Consider the following 18,232-nt stretch of genomic DNA (forward strand, 5'->3'; position numbering starts at 1 on the left):
ATATAACAAGAAAATACAGGAAATTTGTGCACACCCTTAAAAAGAAACACAAAAAAACTGAACTAAATGGATTGTAAAGGCTAAAGTCACTATTGAATGTGACCCCTGACCCCATTACATGTTAACTTTCCTCATGTTATTTTCACGGTTATTAGTGAGAAATTAATTAGACAAAAAAAAAAAAAAGGTAGAGATGGACGACCAGAAAACTGAGACGGCTGAATATGTTACATACAGTACTGTGCTGAAGTCAGAAGTTACATTTGGCTTTTTGGTTTTTGCAGGGTTGAAATGAGGAAACACATTTATTTCTTATTTTCTTTTGTTCAGATACAGCAAGAAAATACAATAAATATGTGCACAGCCTTAAAGAAACACAAAAAATTAAACTAAATGGTTTGTAAAGCGAAAGTCACTATTGAGTGTGACCCCTGACCCCATTACATGTTAACTTTCCTCACGTTATTTTCACAGTTATTAGTGAGAAATTCACCCTTTCATGCACGAATTATGAGAGCCTTAATCAAAATTTTTTTCCTGACTGTTCTTATTCCTCTTTAGGCATGAAAAAAACAATGTGATTGAAAATTTTCTTCTGAAAAATAAATACAAATAAATAAATAAAATAAAAATAATTGAAAAAATGTTTAAAAATACATAAAAAAAATAATAATGAAAAAAAAAAAAATTCTTATTAACGTATTTTTCATGGAGTTACAAAAATGTCCTCTCAGCTGGACACCACACGTTAAATTTTTGACGCACAGAAACATGTATTTACTGATAAATTGTGTGAAAACTCTGGGGAGGGCTTGTGATTCTGGTGGTTTATGATCAGGAGAGATCTACATAATGTTACCAATTCATGTCAGAAAAGATATGTAGTGTCTTAAAACTTTAATAAAGATATGTGTTAAAAAAAAAAAAAAAGAACAACAAAATCCATGAATATACAATAGAACAGCTGTAGAATAGCTGTCCACTGTAGTGACCACTATGCATGAAAGAGTTAATTAGACAAAAAAGGTAGAGATGGACGACCAGAAAACTGAGACGGCTGAATATGTTACATACAGTACTGTGCTGAAGTCAGAAGTTACATTTGGCTTTTTGGTTTTTGCAGGGTTGAAATGAGGAAACACATTTATTTCTTATTTTCTTTTGTTCAGATACAGCAAGAAAATACAATAAATATGTGCACAGCCTTAAAAGAAACACAAAAAATTAAACTAAATGGTTTGTAAAGCGAAAGTCACTATTGAGTGTGACCCCTGACCCCATTACATGTTAACTTTCCTCACGTTATTTTCACAGTTATTAGTGAGAAATTCACCCTTTCATGCACGAATTATGAGAGCCTTAATCAAAATTTTTTTCCTGACTGTTCTTATTCCTCTTTAGGCATGAAAAAAACAATGTGATTGAAAATTTTCTTCTGAAAAATAAATACAAATAAATAAATAAAATAAAAATAATTGAAAAAATGTTTAAAAATACATAAAAAAAATAATAATGAAAAAAAAAAAAATTCTTATTAACGTATTTTTCATGGAGTTACAAAAATGTCCTCTCAGCTGGACACCACACGTTAAATTTTTGACGCACAGAAACATGTATTTACTGATAAATTGTGTGAAAACTCTGGGGAGGGCTTGTGATTCTGGTGGTTTATGATCAGGAGAGATCTACATAATGTTACCAATTCATGTCAGAAAAGATATGTAGTGTCTTAAAACTTTAATAAAGATATGTGTTAAAAAAAAAAAAAGAACAACAAAATCCATGAATATACAATAGAACAGTTGTAGAATAGCTGTCCACTGTAGTGACCACTATGCATGAAAGAGTTAATTAGACAAAAAAAGGTAGAGATGGATGACCAGAAAACTGAGACGGCTGAATATGTTACATACAGTACTGTGCTGAAGTCAGAAGTTACATTTGACTTTTTGGTTTTTACAGGGTTGAAGTGAGGAAACATTTGGGTCAATGAAAAATAAAAAATAAACAAACGGAATCATGGCCGGACTGGAGGAATATTTGGCTATAATTAAGCAGCTGTTTGATACGTACAGAAGTGTACTGCATTCACAGAAAAAAATTAATTCGGCTCTGTTTTTCTGAATTAATTAATTAATTAATTAATTCAGAAAAACCGAGCCGAATTTAATTTTTTTCAGAAAACAGTATCTCGTTAATTCAGAAAATTCCTTTTGTTTTTTTTTTTTCCCTAGTAATGACTACTTCCGGGTCAGACAACTGAACTATATTGAAAATAGCAAAATCGGATGAAACGTTCGTTGTCCGTTATTTCCATTTTTCATTTGAGCACAAAATTGGGAAATGGAAAAACCAACCGTTATCAGTTTTTCATTGTGGTTTTGAAAATGAAAAACAAAAAAACGAGTGGTCTTTTTGTTTTTTTGATGACTGGTTTTAAATTGGAAAACGAATGAACGAATGATACATAGATTTAGGACTTTTGCGCAGCGCTGTATGTATTCACACACTGAAATACTGCATTGGGTCATATATATATATATATATATATATATATATATATATATATATATATATATATATATATATATATATATATATATATATATATATATATATATATATGGATGTCCTCACACCAACAGAACAACCATCAAACACTGAAATGAAACCGCTTCAACACAGTCATGATGTTAATTTTCATCCCAGCGATAAGAATCAGCAGGACCTGCGAGTGATGTTCGCTCAGTTTATTCTCAGGGGCATGTGCTCTTTTGAAATATATTTGCTTCATTTAAATTCTGTAAAAGTAAGCAGCGACTTAATGATCAGAAGAAAATGTGGGTTCTAAGGTGAGACAAGGTGAAAGAAAATAAAATAAATGAGACCAGAATGACTCTTGGAGAAAAAACTGAATTGGAATATTTAGACCAGGGGTGAAAACTCATTTTGGTTCAGGGGCCATATTTAGCCCGATTTGATCTCAAGCGGGCCAGACCAGTAAAATAATGACTTAATAACCTATAACTAATGACAAATCCAAGTTTTTTCTTTTTGTTTTAGTACAAAAAAAAAAAAAAACAATTAAATTATGAAAATATTTACATTTTACAGAGAAGATGTGAATAACCTGAAAAAACAGAAATTTCATTTGAAAAATTAGCACAATTTTAACAATATTATGCCTCGACTTCTTATTTATACATGTACATTAAACACAATGTTACATAAACATTTGGTAACAGGCAGAATATTGTTAAACTTTTGGAGTTTGGAACTAAAATTTGAGCAATTTCTACAATATTCCATCTGTTATTATTAACACAACTCCAGATCACAGTGGATCCATAAATGCACAAAATATTTAGTAACAGGCAGAATATTGTTAAAACTGCACATTTCGGGTTGTTCTTATTTGTTTTTATTTATGTATTTATTTGCATTTTATTGTGAAAGAATAGTTTTGTAAATGTTAATATTTTCACTGTGTAATGTTATTTTTTTCACTTAAATTTTTTCCACATAATTTTTCACAGAGAAAATTTGTAGTTGTCATTATTTATGGGTTATTGTGTTGTTAGTTTTTACTGTAGATCACATTGGTCTGTATGTGGAACCTGAACCAAAATGATTTGGACGACCTGGACTGTTCAGGTTCATTTTTGCACTTTCATCCCGTGGGCCAGAATGGAACCTTTGGCGGGCCGGATTTGGCCCCCGGGCCACATGTTTGACACCTGTGATTTAGACAGAACTAAGTCTATAAGGCAGCAGGGCTTTTTGCAGTCAGCCCCTAGTGGCCATCAGAGGTATTACACTTTAGGTTACTCGTACACTGGCTTCACTCGGCTCAAGCTTTGGATTTGATCTATCACAGGCTGTTGGCGAAAAGATGGAGCCAGGTGAAGTCATCAAACTCCTGTAAGACTTCAATACAAGCTACATGTAAGTATATGAGCATGCACAGATGTTACTTCGACGCTTTGAGCCTGAATTGTTTGGAATGTAAAGCTATATTATGTTAGATTACTGTTTAAAGCAGTGGTTCCCAACCTTTTTTGGCCCGTGACCCCATTTTAACATCACAAATTAACCCTTTCACGCATGAATTATAAGTACCTTAATCAAAATTTTTTCCTGAGTGTTTTTATTCCTCTTTAGGCGTGAAAAAAACAATGCGATTGAAAATTTTCTTCTGAAAAATAAATAAAAAAATAAAAAATAAAAATAATTTAAAAAAATTTTTAAAAATACATTTAAAAAAATAAAAAATAAAAAATAATAATAATAATAATAATAATAATAATAAAATCTTATGAACCTATTTTTCATGAAGTTGCAAAAATGTCCCCTCAGCTGGACACCACATGTTTAATTTTTGACACACAGAAACATGTATTTACTGATAAATTGTGTGAAAACTGTGGGGAAGGCTTGTGATTCTGGGGGTTTATCCTCAGGAGAGATCTACATAATGTTACCAATTCATGTCAGAAAAGATATGTAGTGTCTTAAAACTTTAATAAAGATATGTGTTTAAAAAAAAAAAACAACAACAAAAAAACAAAAAGAACAACAAAATCCATGAATATACAAGAGAACAGCTGTAGAATAGCTGTCCACTGTAGTGACCACTATGCATGAAAGGGTTAATGTTCTGAGATGTGCAATGTAAATGGGCTCACTGCAGCCACAGATATTGTTTAAATGTTCGTCTTTGTTGCCAAAATTTCTTTGTTGTTCTAAAAAAAAAGGAACTTTATCATCATAGTTGTAAGATAATTGCGCATTTCCTGTTTTGATTTGGAAAAATTTTGCCTCAGGGAGCAGTCTTGTTGAGTTTATTTATATTGTTCACACAAAACTCTAAGTTATTTTTAATTTGCGCAACAAATAACTGAAGGAAAAGCAAAAAGTATTGTTACAGTATTGATGTTTCTTTCAATAAAAGTTAGAATTGCACCACTGTTGCAATGTTGTTGGGGTTGAGGGGGACCTGGAGATTTTTCGTCCTCCAAAAGGGGGCCTGACAGAAAAAGACTGAGAACCACTGGGTTAGTCTAATCTAAATTACCCATAGGTGTGAATGTGAAAGTGATTGTTTGTCTCTACATGTTCAGCCCTGTGATGAACTGGTGACATGTCCAGGGTGTACCCCACCTTCACCCGGAAATAGCTGGGATAGGCTCCAGCGACCCCCGTGACCCTAGTGAGGATAAAACCGTTTCAGAAAATGAATGAATGTCCTCTGCATTTTGCAATTTCTTTGGTGGAAATTATGCATTTTCCTATTTTTAATTTCGTAAACACCATGTAGGTGTTCATAAAACGTCAACGGTTATTATACTTAAAAAGAAAATGATGAAAAAGTGAGGTTTTTTTCAGCAAAACATATCATTGATTTAATTTACTGAACATAAAAACAAACGTCTATAGCTTAAGCATTCGTCAAACTCCTTCAAACTCAAACGTTGCAGTCGATGACGGTGTTTCCACGTTCACTCTGCAGCCTCTGAACGTCCAAATAGATCATATCTGTTGATGGTGAAAAGCTGAGAAACTGCATTTTTACCTGAATTATTTACATGTATCGATAGGATTAGGGGTTCAGAAGTTAATTAAACATTTTACATCAATGGATGCTTTTGGTTGCCGGAGGCTGTTTAGGTCTTTGAGGGTTAAAAAGCAGATTTTCACCAAAATACACCATGCACACACAGATTCACATTATGTTGTCAACAGACGTTAAAAAACAGCTTTATTATTATATTAATAGGACTCATAACAAGGCAACAAAATGCACTTCAGAAACAGAACAAGACCAAAACGCTCTATGTAAGTGAAAGTCAACGGTTTTATCTTCAACTTTCTTTAAAGGTGTTGAGTCTGCTTGATGCTTATACAAAAAAAAAAGAAAGAAAAAAAGCCGGCTTCTTCCTTCTTTTTACCAGACAGAACATCACACCGCCTTTTGTGCTCACATACTGTAGAGTGCATGGACTGTAAGTAGTTTACATTTCTACAGTTTGTTATTGAGCTCTGGTTCAGTCCACTTTCAATAGCAGTGCTCCAGCGTAGATAAATCCACCCTGTTAAAGCCGAAGAAAATGTCAGAAAAGAAAAATCAATAACTTACAGAATACAGGTAGAAAACAACTTTATTTAACCTCAGCTGGAAATTCAGTTACCATCAGTTCAAGAAGGGAAAAGAAATCAACAGGAGCAAAAAAAAAAAAATTGAATCGTGTATCAGTCATCAGATTACTGTAATGTATTCCGCCAGGAGCGGGAATGACTGATCATATGTAGTGTTGAGTGTTTCATCTTAGTGTGAGTATGTTGTGAATGACATTTACAGGGATGTATTGTATAATCCGCAGTGAAATACAGTAACGCAACGGTGTGACTGGAGGTGCTGAAAATGACTGATCCTACTCCAAACCAGCGGAATCAGCTGCCAGTATTCTCCTCTGTCTTTGTACGTGGTGATTAAATGAACCACCTGCTTTAAGTTAAGCATCGCCCACATATTCATGTCCCCTTTTTTTCTTTGCCATCGTTGTCCTGGAAGAAATGCAGAAGGGACACCATAACCATAGAAACGGGGTCAGCCTGTTGCTACGGAGAAATGCCTGTGTGCCACGTGGCTCGGTGAATAGGAGTTGGAGATGCTCTTCTTTTGATTTGCCGGTGGAATAGAAGCTGCGGTGTGTATGCCTCCGTGGAAAGTGACACATTTCGTCTTTTATACCCGGTGTGAAAAGGCTTTTTGAACCCCACACCTCGTCTGAGGAGACATGTCAAGCGCTGTCGCCGTATGTCTCCTGTCAGGTTTTTTTTTTTCCACTCTTTACAAATGAAAGAAATAACACAAAATACTTCCTCTGCAAACCTGCACTCACAGGAGATCAAACTTCCAGCTGAAGCTGCACTGTTGAATAGACTGCTTACTGTGGTTTTCACTGTGCCTCAGCAATTTCATTTATAGATTTTCCAGCGCATACCGACATACTAGACTTTTGTCACGACTCTCTGCGAGGAACAAACTACATAAAAAGTCACCCACATTAATCATCTTCATTTCTCTCCGGTAGAGTCATTACTTGCTTGTGCATTAATCTCTTCTTTTGATACATGACTGTGTAGACAATTAGAGACTTGCCTTTACTGTGTTTTACACTTAGAGAAAAAATATTCAACACTAGAAGCACTCGGAGAGCGCAGACCTCCGCCAAGGCTGATCAGTGGCCCCCCCCGTGGGCCCCCCCACCCCCGATCACCACCTAAATTTAATCATTTCTTCCTCATCCCATTTCCAACAAACCCTGAAAATTTCATCCAAATCTGTCCATAACTTTTTGAGTTATGTTGCACACTAACAATCAGTGGCCCCCCCCTCGTGGGCCCCCCCACCCCCAATCACCACCAAAATTTTATCATTTCTTCCTCATCCCATTTCCAACAAACCCTGAAAATTTCATCCAAATCTGTCCATAACTTTTTGAGTTATGTTGCACACTAACGGACAGACAAACAAACAGACAGACAAACAAACAAACCCTGGCAAAAACATAACCTCCTTGGCGGAGGTAAAAATGATGAAAAATGAACTTTTTCCATTAGTTTTCAAAATCCTTTCTGCCTCAGACCACCTTCATTTATTCACAACCCTCAATATTCAGTCTAATCAAATAGAAGTTAGCATTTATATGCAAATTATGTTCTTTTAGTATCATAGGCCAAGATTTAAATGTACTAGAACACATTTACAACAACCAAAACAACCAACAAATTGACTCTGTATATCCACTGTATATACAGGGTGGGGAAGCAAAACGTACAATATTTTGAGGCAGGGATTGAAAGACAGTGTATGACCAATTAGTTTATTGAAAGTCACGAGAATTTATTTGCCACAAGAAAATTGACATAATAGAAAATGTTTTTATTCTATGTGTCCTCCTTCTTTTTCAATAACTGCCTTCACACGCTTCCTGAAACTTGCGCAAGTGTTACTCAAATATTCGGGTGACAACTTCTCCCATTCTTCTTTAATAGTATCTTCCAGACTTTCTGGTAATAGTTTTGCTCATAGTCATTCTCTTCTTTCCATTATAAACAGTCTTTATGGACACTCCAACTATTTTTGAAATCTCCTTTGGTGTGACGAGTGCATTCAGCAAATCACACACTCTTTGACGTTTGCTTTCCTGATTACTCATATGGGCAAAAGTTTCTGAAAAGGTATGGATAATAGTGTTAGGTATGATTATGACATCAATATATGTTTGGTTTCAAAACAACTGACGTAGTGCCTGCTGAGAAAAAACAACTAAATGTTCATTGGAAATTTTGCTTCCCCACCCTGTATCACTCACTGAATAAAGCAAAAAAAAAACTCATTGTTTACACACATCTGTATTATAGTATCATCAAGTTTTCTTCTACAAATTAAAACTCATAGTCGGGTATTTTGACAGTCAGTTAAAATAACACTGTCTCATAATCTTTACATGCTGTGTCAGCTGATGGTTTACATTAGAGCTCTGCTAGTTCAGTTACATTTTTACATAGAAAACAGCCACAGTAAAACCACAAATCCACTTTTTTCTGTATGGTTTATGTTGTCAATAGCCACACTAAATATAATAATAATAATAATAATAATAATAATAATGATAATAATAATGATAATAATAATGATGATAATAATAATGATAATAATAATGATGATAATAATAATGATGATGATGATAATAATGATAATAATAATAATAATAACAATAATAATACATTTTATTTGTATAGCACTTTTCATACAACTCAAAGACACTTTACATGCCGCAGATAAAAACATAAATCAGACATATTAAAAACAGATTAAAAGCAGGTGCAAAAAGGCAGCTACTGTATACCATTATATAACAGTTAAACATTAAACATTAGGATTAAACATTAAAAGCAATCTTAAATAAATGAGTTTTTAAAAGGTATTTAAAGGTGTTTGGGTCCGAGCAGTGTCAGATAGAAGGTGGGAGGGAGTTCCAGAGGGTTGGAGCAGCAATGGAAAAAGCCCTGTCCCCCCCAGGTTCAGTGCTTGGCTTTTAATAGTGGGGCGAGGAGGTGATATATCTGTTTGAAATCGTCCAAACAAGGTCAGAACTGTATTCAAAAAACCTTGAACTAAAGCGTGGTACACACATAAACATAATCGGGCTGTTTCTGTCCCGATTTTCCCCCTCCCTGACCAAGGACGGCAAATGCCAGATTATTTTATGTTTTATAAGATTATCCTGTGGTCTGAGGTGTGTTAAGAGTGAATTTGTCCTGATAATCTGCTCCAAAACGGGTCGGGGGAATTAAATGTAGGAAACTGCCAGATTTTCACTTAAAGCCATACCTACAGATGTGGCATTTTTCACACCACTTAGCAAAAGTCTGAACATGAACAACCCGCCTCCCTCCAAAGCCCCGCCCACTTCCCCCTGCCTGAGTTCTAATGCTCCACTCCTCTCACCTGATGCGCGCGGTGGAGGCGGAGGTGGAGGTCTGGTCTTCTTCGGGGTGTCCACAGACCCCTCCCTCAGCAACCAGACACATCATTACCTCCGCCAAGGAGGTTATGTTTTTGCCAGGGTTTGTTTGTTTGTTTGTTTGTTTGTTTGTCTGTCTGTCTGTCTGTCCGTTAGTGTGCAACATAACTCAAAAAGTTATGGACAGATTTGGATGAAATTTTCAGGGTTTGTTGGAAATGGGATAAGGAAGAAATGATTAAATTTTGGTGGTGATCGGGGGTGGGGGGGCCCACGGGGGGGGGGGGGCACTGATCAGCCTTGGCGGAGGTCTGCGCTCTCCGAGTGCTTCTAGTTAGGAATGGGAATTGCTAAGAATTTAACGATTCCGATTCAATTATCGATTTTGCTTATCGATCCGATTCCTTATCGATTCTCTTATTAATTCTCATTGAGGGAATAAAAGAGTTTGCATTAACTGTCTTTTATATTTTCATCTCTGCACAGAAAATATGACATATACAGTATGTACAACTAATAACAGATGACGCTGGGCCTGGTTCGGGGGTGGGGGGGGTGTGCAGTGAAAGTGAAACTTCAGACGCTTTACTATTTCCTCTACAGGGTGAGTCAGAAAAAACGCTCTTTCCATTTAAAGAAATTGTACTGCTAAAACGGAAACACTGATTTTCCTTTTGACCATACAGTCATATTGATGTGGTTATTGAGCATGTCTGGTGATGTAGTCATAGATTTATTGCATTGCATAAGAGAGAGAAGGTCCATTGTTTATTGGGCACTGAAATACCTGCCAACACAATGTATGCCACAGTGAACAAACTTGAAATTGACAACAATTACAGGAGTCGGGGCTTTGCTTTCACACTCAGGACATAGGCCTACATGACAGTGCCCAGGGAGTTTTCATCATGGCAAGACCACAGCGATTGCAGGTATTATTTCCTCATCGAGTTGTCTGTTTGGGTCAGGAGAGAGAGTGGCCACCTAGATCCCCGGACTTGACCCCCCTTGATTTTTTCTTGTGGGGGTATCTTAAAAACCGTGTGTATCAGACTGTTCCACAAACTCTTCAGGAACTCCGAAATCGCATCACGGCTGAAATCCAAGCCCTACGACGAACACGAATGGCGAGAAGAGCTGTGTTAGAGATGCGACAACGAGCACAGATTTGCATCAATCTGAATGGTAGCCAGGTTGAAGGTCGTGCCGGACGACTTTGTTGAGACAAAACATTTTGATGGCGAGTAAACATGCTGTAATGGTTGACAATTTCAATTTCATTCACGGTGGCATAAACTGTGTTGGCAGATATTTCGGTGCACAATAAACAATGGACATTCCCTCTGTTATGCTATGCCATAAATCAATGATTCAATCACCAGACATGCTCAATGACCACATCAATATGACTGTATAATCAAAAGAAAAATAAGCATTTCCATTTCAGTGGTACAATTTCTTTAAATGAAAAGAGCGTTTTTTTCTGACTCACCCTGTATTGCCACATGTCCACAACATGGAACCACCGGGTCAACTCGGCTCGTCTCCCGTTGTTGTGCACTTCATTTCCTTTCCCCTACCTTCGGAAACTTGTATTTCAGGGGGTACGATGTTTGTTGCCTGAACCAGAACTGGGCCCAGCGTTCACTTTGCTGCTACATTCACAAGCGTCACTAAGTAGGGTATCAAATATGTGACATTCCTGTAAATGAATCACATACTGTGGACAAATGCTTGAACATATTGGAGGGACTCCACCCTTTTGAAGACATGGAAGCTTTACAAGTGGACCTGGTGTCGTCTTTTTAGACCGTTTCTGCCTCAACACCATGTTGGCCACGTTCTGACCAAAACAATGCAGCGTACGCGTGACGTCATCGCGCATGCACAACAAAGGCGGAATCGATAAGCAGAATCGTTAAGCGGGCAGACAAACGATTCCAAAGAATCAAGCTACTGGGATCCAGTTCTAAAAAAGAACCGGTTCTCGCTTCCCATCCCTACACATCATCCACCTGCCACGGCTCCTGTTTCATCAGTAGACCCTGTATTTAAGGGTCTGGTCTGTGCAGCGCTGGGTCAGTGTCCTCTCATCACGCGTGCCCAGGTGATGGGCACGCGGCCTCCATGAATTTTCCGTGGACATTTGAGGTTTCATAGTCCATACGTTTATCATCCTACATCATCCCACACTGTGTGACACCATGTACATGTATCTGTATTAGTCCCACGGTCATAAAAGCTGAGCTTTGTGCAGACCTGTCTGGAGTCCAGTACACCAGATTCCTGGACTTTTATCTCCATCCTTCATTCATCAGACTCCTGTTTGTTCCCCTTAGTTGTTGTTTCTGTTAATAAATCCATTTTTCCCCTTCCACATGTGCATGTCAGTCCTATCCAAACACATCCTTAGACAGTAGACTGTGGTCAGTGACAGGAGAAGCAGCGCCAGTGAAGCGTCAGATTCAGAGGGACACATATCTGATGCGGAGATGGCAATAATGGATCGGATGCTAGACGGCCGTAACGGATGACTGACAGGAGGCTCAGCCAGGTTCGGCCAATTATTTCATTTGGACCGAATAAAATGATTGGTCAGAATTTTATCATAGAAATATGCGCAATATATGAGAATTAAACATTTTTCAGTTTCAATACCTGGTGGATTTCTTTTACATTTTAGTTTGACACACGCTTCTTAGGAGCATTTTAGGACGACAACAGAAAAGTGTAAAAATGCCACATCATACGGTGTAGCTTTAAGAATGCAAAATGCTGAGCATAATATTAGAATAAATGGTGATAAATCACTTGAGAAACATTGAAAATGGATACAATTATTGCATCTATTCTGTACTAATTGCTTGTCTACATTGGATTTACATTAAGGATTGTCTTCGTTTGGGTAGGGTGGGATTGTGGGAGGGACAAAAAGAAAAATGAAACAATGGAAGTCCTTTTAGTTACATTGCACTGTCATACCTGTGAAATTACTTTGAATAAAGAAAGAAACGTTGAAAATAGAAAAAAAAACTCATTTGAGAACTGCCACAAAAGTATCCCTGGGTCTTTATGGGTTAAAAAGCACAGTGTGAGCCTTGTGGTTGTGATTTCAGATTCATTGTCTGAGCTGATCATCCTTTCAGACCATGAGACCTTCAGCAGCTTCTATTCCCTTTGTTTACAAAAGTCACTAAAAGATATTCACGTCACTGTGGGAATAGATGCCATGGCTGATACAAGCACAGAGGAGCATGGCCATCAGTCTGTTTCAGTCTAGTCAGAGCGCTGAAGTAGTTTCCAGAAACATGAACGTCAGCCAGTCCATCAGTGTGCGTCCAGGGATGATTCAGTTTAACCAGAACTGTCACTGATCGACCAGACCAGGTCAAATCAGACGTCACTGTCTGCCCATGAGAAGAAGGATTCTGGCTCTTATTTATGTTTACAGTGGCTTTACTTGTTATTGAGCCGGCTCATAAGTTTACCTTGGACATTTTTTAGAATGTAAGAAAATGTTATTTAGAAATAGTTGTTTTTTGTATGAGAAATGGAATGAAATGTGTTGAGACCTTTTTTTTCCTGATGCAGAACACAGTACATACAGGGGTTGGACAAAATAATGGAAACACCTTAAAAAATCAACAAAATATAATTTAATATGGTGTAGGTCCGCCTTTTGCGGCAATTACAGCCTCAATTCTCCGAGGTATTGATTCATACAACTTGTGAATTGTTTCCAAAGGAATTTTAAGCCATTCTTCAGTTAGAATACCCTCCAACTCTTTTAGAGACGATGGCGGTGGAAATCGACGTCTTACTTGAATCTCTAAAACTGACCATAAATGCTCAATAATGTTGAGGTCTGGGGACTGTGCCGGCCATACGAGATGCTCAACTTCATTAGAATGTTCCTCATGCCATTCTTTAACAATTCTAGCTGTATGGATTGGGGCATTATCATCTTGAGGTGAAGGTGTTTCCATTATTTTGTCCAACCCCTGTACTCTATATCACAGGTGTCAAACACAAGGCCCGGGGGCCAAATCCGGCCCGCCAAAGGGTCCAGTCTGGCCTGCAGGATGAAATACACTGAAAATACTAACAATCAATGGTGTAAAAATCATTTTAATTCAGGTTCCACATACAGAACAATTAGATCTCAGTCGGGTCAAACCAGTAAAATATTATCATAATAACATAAATAATGAAAAGTGCAGATTTTACCTTTGTTTTAGTGTAAAAAAGTAAAATTACATGAAAATGTTTATATTAACAAACCATCCTTTTACAAAAAATGTGAATAACCTGAACAAATATGAACGACCTGAAACACTGTACGAGAAGTACATGCAATTTTACCAATATTCTGCCTGTTACTAAATGTTTTGTGCATTTGTAATTGTAATGTAAGTTGTAATGCACATGTGTAAATGATAAACTGAGAAGCTGAGGTGGAATATTGTTAAAATTGCCCTTGTTTTTCTTAAGACATTTCAGGTTATTCATGTTATTCAGGTTTTTAAGGAAATGTTGTAGATGTAAACACTTTCATAATGTAATTTTTTACACTTTTCACTGTTATTATTTTACTGGTCCGGCCCACTGGAGATCATATTGGGCTGAATGTGGCCCTTGAACTAAAATGAGTTTGACACCCTTGCTCTATATCATTTCTTTCTCAAATGGGGGTATGTGTACCCAGGGGCACTTGGAAGAAGCCCAGGGGGGTACTTGAATTTTTTTTTTTTTTTTTTTTTTTTCTTCTTCGTTTCTATTTTATAATATTTAAGATGGGTTTGAGTAATTAAGTAATTATTTTTGTGGATGAAAGGTTAATTTACTCATTAAGGACCAATTTATTTATTTATTTTTTTATCAGTGAAAAGGGGTGCTATTCAGTTTATATTTTGGACACAAAATTTACTTATAAAGATTGGTTGTTTAATATGTCAGAGTTAATTTTTTTGTTTGTTTGTTTGTTTGTTTTTTTCAACAAAATTTAGAAAATAAAAACACACACCTTTGGCGCAGGAACAAATTTTGCCTTTTTTTTTTTTTTTTTTTTTTTTTTTTTTTTTTTTTTTTTTTTACTCAAAAATGCTGAAGTGACAGTTGGGGGTACTTGGTTAAAAATATATATTTCAGGGGGTACTCCACTGTAAAAGTTTGAGAATCACTCCTCTATACTATATACTTTACTTTACTTTCTACACTTTACAATTTCCAAGTTTTCTCTCCAACAACTACATGTTTAAGAAATTAATTGGTGCAAGTCTTAATTATGGGTGTAATTGTTGTCAGAAAATTTCTCATTTTGTCTATTTCTAATGAAAACATGTTTTCTCATTGAGAGCATTGTTCAGTCACATATCACTTAATATTGTCCGGAGGGTTGTTACGAAGATTTTGGAGATGAAACCAAATAAGATGTTGTTACTATCACATTTTGTGTTGATATATGATTTAATGTTTTGTAAACTGTATTTATTTACCCTTAATTAACCCAAGAGGACCCAGTGTTACTTTTGTGGCAGTTCCCAAATGAATTTTTCTTTATATGTAACTTTCCTTAAGTGATTTATCACCATTTATTGTAATATTATCTTCAGTGTTTTATGTTTTTTTTGTTTTTTTTCTCAGTGACAATCAGGTATTTTCCTATATTTAATTTACTAATCATGTCGATGTTCATTAAAGCTCAGAATAAAGTTGAAGGTTATTACATCAAAAACAGAGAAAACTAAAGAAAAAGTGACTTTTTCAGCAAATCTATCATTAACTGAACATAAACCCAGTGTGTCCATCCACCGTCATTGATCCAACTCCAGGGGTTTTACTGGTGAATCAATGTTGTAGAAGATGATGGTGTTTCCACGTTCACTACGGAGTCTCTGAAGGTCCAAATGGGTCATATCTGATGACCGTGAAAAGATGAAAAACTGTATTTTTCACCAATTATTTACATGTATTGATAGGATTAATGGATCAACAGGTATTAAACAGTTTAGATCAGTAGATGATTCAGGTCAGTGGTGGATGTTTGGGTCTTTATGGGTTAAAGGGCACACAGCTCTGTCAAAGTTAAAGTTAAAATTCATAGTTTAGTTCTGTTTATGATGAAAGATAACATTTCCAAATCAAATACATAATCATTTTACTTTTAAACTAGAAACCACCAAACTAATTAATAATACTAATTCAAACAAAGACCCTTATTTATATGTAGGAATCAAATGGCATTCTGCCCTTTTTAAGAAACGCGTACAACTGCATCTGGTTCAACTGTGTGACTGTTGATACTTGCCTCATATTTCTGTTTTTCTCATTCAGATTGCTTTTGTGTATATTGACCTTGCTTTTGTGACCTTGCTTTAACTGTTAGTTGGTAGAATGGACTGTGTTTTCTGTTTGTTCATTAATGCACAAATGCTTTTATGATGTATTTGAGACTGCAGACCCCAGAAAGACTAGCAACCATAGCAACTGGAGCAGAAGCTCATTAGGAACCAAATAAATAAGCAGAAATACAGTAACTTAGTGTTTTGTCATACTAGGTTTCCTTCTTGGGTTTTTGTTACAACTGACAATCTTAATGAAGGTCATTTTATCTGCATACAGCTCTTACATGTCTGTCTTAAATTGCAGAATAACAAAACACCAGTTTTTGACACATCATTCTCAGTTTGAATAAATAATCACCAAATGACAAAATGCACTCTGTAGCACGCCCCATGACACTTCATTGGTAATTTTCAGATTTAATGGCACTAAATCCTTAAATCGACAATGAGAGCAAAAGGAACACAAAGGAAAAACATTTAGCTAATTACAAAGCACTTCCATTTCACATTAGCAAAACAACTATGAGCATTAGCTTTGTCTTTTGTTCTTGTCTCTTCTTTAATAGTTCTGACGTAAAAATGTGTCAAGTGAATGCATCTTTTATTGCGTTTGTGTTAAGACTGTATGTTAAGAATCATTGATAAAAGTTACAAAAAAATGTGAAAAAAAAAAAAGAGGATTAGCTTGACTGAAACCTAGCAATAAATGTTAGCTTAGTTCGCTAGCTTAAATGACAAATTAGTAAACCAGTAAGACACAAAATAAATATTCTGTTAGATTTCTAAATTTAACACAAACGAGCAGCTAATACAAAACGATTAACTGATTCCACGTCGAACTTCCTTTGCTTTTTTTTTTACTGTTTTTTCTCCTTTTTATGTCAACTCAGGAAGCTACTCTTCAAAATAAGTCTGCTGTATCCAAACCGAAAGTTAGCCTTGACACAGTCAAAAATGTTTTTTTTTTTTTTTTTTTTTTAATGTTGTATTCAAACATTCAATATACAAAAAGGCACAAACATTGCAAAACCACATATTCGTTGTCCATAAAGACACAGACAGTGCGCAAACACCAATTGAAGTGTACAAAAAATGACTGACGTGCTCTCAACAGTCGAATAAATAACAAAGACATAAATTGACATAAGAAAAATAAATAAAATAAAGAAATTCCAATTAAGTAAAAATAACATTAACTCTCTTCCTCTTTAACCACGTATCATATAGCTTGACAGTTTTTATGCTCTTCATTGAATCTAAATATCTCAATGCTTTGATGTATTCCTTAAATTCACAATTAAAAGGAATAAAACAGGGAGTTACAGTCTAATCAAAACAATAGAGGGTATGCACATACATCACTCCCCCCCCAGGCCACGCCCCTCTCAGTCAGACTGAGTGGCAAAAACCAACCTGCTCAACATGATGGAGTTCAGCAGTAAACACAGCTAGACCGGGAAAATGTGAAATATGAAATTAAATTAAGGACAGTTGGACTGGACATGGATCCGTATGAGCTACCAAAGAACAAGTGGTCCTCGAACATTGACATGTGGACAGAAATCGCATATCCTGACATCCAGGGTGTAGGGGATTATCGCTATTTTTACCTGAAACACATATACATGGTTTCATCATCACTGACAACCAGGGCCCAAAACTAGGGCCCAGAACCAGCAGATCCAAAGTGCATTTACAGTAGACCGTGGACTGACCCCAGTGAATATATGCATGATCTACTGGGACTGAGGAGATTTACTGAGTCGAGTTCAGATCAAGTACTTTATCCAACACAGATACTACTGCTGTGGACCAGCAGGGGATGACTTTATTCTTGTAATATACAGTCTACTCTCGTTATACCGCCAACTTCCGTTCACGGCCAAATTGGCGGTATAGCGAAAATGGCATACAACGGGTTGCGTCCATAATGTGCATGTCTTTACTATATGATGTCTATGCTGCCTCCGTTAACCCCGTTCTAATTGCGTTTCTAAATAAATCTTGATTCTGTTATGTTGTAAGGGATCATTTAAGTGGGGAAACATTTTAAGCATATTATACCGTGTCGGGAAATGACACCCCATCATCTTGAGGCTTTGGCTTAATCCCACGTCCTCTCCCGACATCCTGACCTACTGAGTGTTCTGCGATAAATGAACGGTGGCCGTTCCGTAGACCTACTCGTAGCTTGTCGCGATCAGCGTCTGGCGCGTTTGTTTCAGTGCATTGTTAAAATTTATGTGTACTCGATGGCAATCACGCTGGCGGTATAACGTCGGGAAATCAATGGTATAAGTGTTGTTTGTGCATGGAACTGGGCTGGCGGATGGCGATAGGCGGAAATGGCGGTAG

Source organism: Sphaeramia orbicularis, chromosome 11, assembly GCF_902148855.1.
Source record: "Sphaeramia orbicularis chromosome 11, fSphaOr1.1, whole genome shotgun sequence".
In the NCBI taxonomy this organism is placed as follows: Eukaryota; Metazoa; Chordata; class Actinopteri; order Kurtiformes; family Apogonidae; genus Sphaeramia; species Sphaeramia orbicularis.